Below are 4,186 nucleotides of genomic sequence, written 5' to 3'. Positions count from 1 at the left end.
AGATGCTGCTCCAGCCAGCAAGAGAATCCCCCGCCACCCCGCCCTCTCCTCCCTGAGCCGCAAGCAGCAGGCTCACCTCGCAAATGGGGGATAGAAAACCGATCGGTGCCCATGCTGTTAGATTTGTATTGTTGATTGTCATTTATGCTTAGAAATATTTACTTATATATGCTTAGAAGTATATAATCATTTGTAGATTGAAAGAATGTCTCATCCTAAGAGGTCTGTAACAACTCTGTGTAGCACGAAGAGGGGGGTGAGTTCACTCCCCTACAGAGGAGAGGTCGTATCTCCTTTTGCTGATTTATGGTATAGCAAGCACACGTATATCTGTCTAAGTATAAGAGCCTTTTGTTAGACGGACCCAGACGTCCTGGTACAAGCTAGCGCCAGAGTCTTCACAGGGTCACATCTTGACCTCACACAGATCTCTCTCACACACACACACACACACACACACACACACACACACACACACACACACACACACACATACACAGGCAAGGTACTCTTTGTGTGTATGTAGACGTCATATGTTAATGAACCTATGCATATTCATGTAACCACAATAAAAGGAGTGCTATGGGGAGCCTGGCTGAGAGTCTCTGACGGAGGTCAAGTGGTGGGACGACACTTGGCTTCAGTCAGGCCTCCCTCATGCATGAGTAAATCAGAACCTTGTGTCTTGCTTTGCAGTGTAATTATATTGTCTTCAACGTTCCAGCGGATAGGTACAAGCTACAAACCTATCATTAATTGGTCCTTCGATGCCGGAGCCCTGGAATCGCATTCACCGAGGGGAGGAGAGGCACGCTGAAAGACTGACGTCAGCCAGGAAGTTCCTGTGGATTCGCTGTCTGTCTTTTCTCCTCGATGAATGGCGATCGGCGGGATTCGAGCCTGATATTACACGCTAAGCAACACCGAGTAAGTTTAGAGTCCACCTCTATAACTGTACGTCTTCGCTGCTCAGTGGGGCGTTGTCCGTGGCCACTCAGTGGGGCTAAAATTCGCTGTCTAAGTGGGGCGATGTACAAAGCCGCTCAGTGGGGTTTTTTTGTGCAGAAGCATTAAGTCGCAGAGTTGCGCAGTTCGAACTTTTTTGGTTCGCCGTCTTAGTGGGGCGAAATACAGACCGCTGTGTGGGGTACTGTAGTGAGTTCTCCACCGCTCAGTGGGGTGTTGAGAAGTTCCGCGGGGTCCAGATTGTGCTGGACAATAGGCCTATTTTGTGTTGTTGTCATTGTCATTGTCGTCGTCATTGTTGTTGTTGTGTGTGAGTGTGTGCGGAGCAGAACACATGGTCTGTGACACCGACTGTTGTTGTTATCATGGTTTCCTAAGCAGCCAGGAGTGTGTGGAAAAGGCCAGCCCACATCAGCAGCACTTGAGCTATGCTCTGGTGGATGGCTTTCCCCCACCCCCTTGCTGACACAAAATGTTAACTCTTTAGCTTGCCCTGATCAACAACAGCCTGTGTGCCAGACCATAGACGTAATTGAGGTGGATAGTTGCTAAAAGTAATCTACATTAAGCTTGTGGTTGCTCAAATCCAGTACAATGACATATGAGGTGAAGTGATATAGGCAAATATTTAAACTAATGAAGTGCATAGAGGCACTTGACCTGTGTGAAAGACTGTCGTCTTATTATGAGCCATTGTTGAGATATAGAGCGCACCTGTGAAAACAACTAATATGCTGAACCCTGTATGACACATCTAAAAGTACATGATGGAGAAGCTGTATTGAATATGAAAGTGTAAGACTTTGCCGCTGTGGGCAGAGCAACTACTGTGTGATGTTGCGTTGCAGTTTTTTTTCTGAGCTGATGAGCAAGCTACACATTATCAGATCAAGAGCTGTCTGAGAACTACTCAAAGAGAGGGAAACAGAGAGTGTGCAGCGTTTCCATGAGCAGTTTTTCTGCACCTTGACTCGTGTGTGTAGCATCAGCATCATGTTTTTGTTTATTTGTTTTGTTGGGTTAAAAATAATTAAATAAACGTGTGATCATGCTTATGGATTACCATGGCACATATCACCAGCCACGTGATTTATTTATGCAGATGAAAAAGTGAGTGTGAATGTGTTTGACATCACAGTGTTTCTGTGCGCTGTGTAAAAGTAATTGCCTCTGATTGAGAAGAGAATTTATATTGTAGATGAAAAATAATCATAGGGAAAAGGTTTTGTGTTGATCAGCCAAAAACAACTACAATTTCATTTTATGCTTTTAAGAAAGGATTGTTCATACAAACACACACAGAGAGAGAGAGATGTGTGTTGATTAAGCAGTGATGATAATAATGAAAATGTCTTAGTTTGTCACTTTCAGGTGAAAAGCAGACCTGAATCAATTTTCCACATGCAGCAGTCAGAAGAAAGTTATAGTTTAACATGATTGGAAACATGCAGGCCAAGTTTCTGGCTGACTTATTTACAGCGCAATGTGTATGTGTCTCTCAACCTCACAAGTAAGTGCTCACTCCTCCCTGAAGAATGCAGCTCCAAAGCAATAACATGGCAGATAAAGAGACAGCAGCAAGTCCTGAACAAAAAGTCCTAGCAAAGCAGCAGCAATGTGGACAAACAGCATCGGAGAAGAGCAAACCCATCATCCTGACTGATCGGATGAATGGCACTGGGTCTACAATAAGCTGCAACTTCACTATGCATGTGAAGAAAACTTTTGAGGAGAACTGAACAGTTGGAGTTTGACATTTGCCACCTGTGGAGTAAAATGGCAAGAAGAGACAGTGGAACACAGGACAAAGCTGAAGGAGAACTGCCGGGACTGTTGAAGTGGGAGAGGACAAAAGAGTGAGAGGACAACAGAGTGAGAAGACTAGGTGAGAACACATAGGAATTATTTAATGTGGGAAATCAAAATTTGGGTTAGCAAACCTGGGGAAAAGAAAACTGACTGCTTAAGTTGGAAAATTGTGAAGGAGTCTGAAACACTGCGAAAATAGAAACATACAAAATCACACAAACAAGCAGAACATGAATTAACCCTACTAACAATTCCAAACACAAAATAACTCATGAAGATTAGACAACATCTTAAGCGTGAGTCTGTTTATCATCTTGTCCAAGTCACCCCGTGTGATGCAAAGACCAGTGGACTCACAGCACATTAGTTAAGAAATGATCAAATCTTTCATCAGTGTTAAAATAGTGTCAATTTAGCAGACACTTGTTATTAAATACTGAATTTATCCAATGCAAAAAATTGACTCTCTAGGTTGCAGGACAACAGTTTAACTTTTGTGGGAAAAAAGATTCTGGTTTGACCAACCAGTGATCAGACAATAAATTTAGTTGTTAAAATGGTAAATTTGGGAGAAGCTTCCTGCTTGATTGAGCAGCACAAGCAATTTACTGTATGAGGGAAATTGTCTTTTGTGATACTATTTTGAACATGCTTTTCTGTCGTCCTGTCAACTTAGTGGGTCAATAGCTGATATGCAAATTAGTTGATCGTTCATAGATTAATGAAAGGTGATTGAATTCTAGCACGAGTGAATGAGATGTGTTGGAGTTTGTTGTGTGGAGACTCTAAAACACTGAGTTTCCTGCTTTGATGTGCGAGTGAATCTTGTATTTAGATACACAACTCTGAATACGTCAGAACAAACTCTTTTGTGAAGTGCATGACAGCATGTCACATGTTTTATGATGAAGGAACAAGGAAAATTGAATAAAATAGATCTGTGGCCTAAATGAGTGAAGAGTACAGACCTGGTGATTAAAATCATAGCTAATATGACATTAGGCTTATGTTGTGTGTTGTGCAGCTGATGGTTGGTTTGGAGTGAATCTAGCTGATGATTCTTCTCCTGTTGTGAAGTTGATGAGGAGTTTGTGTCATGACTTAACAAGGCCTTTTTATTTTGATACTTTCACAGTGCACTGAAAGTTTGGTTTGATAATCTCTGTTATTTTTCATTTTTATCTTTTGAACAGGCACTGATTTTGTTTGTCTATTTCTTTTCTTTAAGCAGATCTGCACGTCAGGAATTAAAAGTGCTATACGACCTGTCGAGAACGCCGTTACAAGTGAATTTTCTCCACATTAAAATGGGTTCTGGAGAAGGCCACTTATTTGGGACAATTGTTGAATGAGTGTCCCAGCCTAAAAAAGGATTCAGCGATGTAATCCAAACTAAAGTTCTTCTTTTTCT

This window comes from Aulonocara stuartgranti, assembly GCF_965226115.1.
Source record: "Aulonocara stuartgranti genome assembly, chromosome: 14".
In the NCBI taxonomy this organism is placed as follows: Eukaryota; Metazoa; Chordata; class Actinopteri; order Cichliformes; family Cichlidae; genus Aulonocara; species Aulonocara stuartgranti.
Note: the sequence above shows the minus strand (reverse complement) of the source record.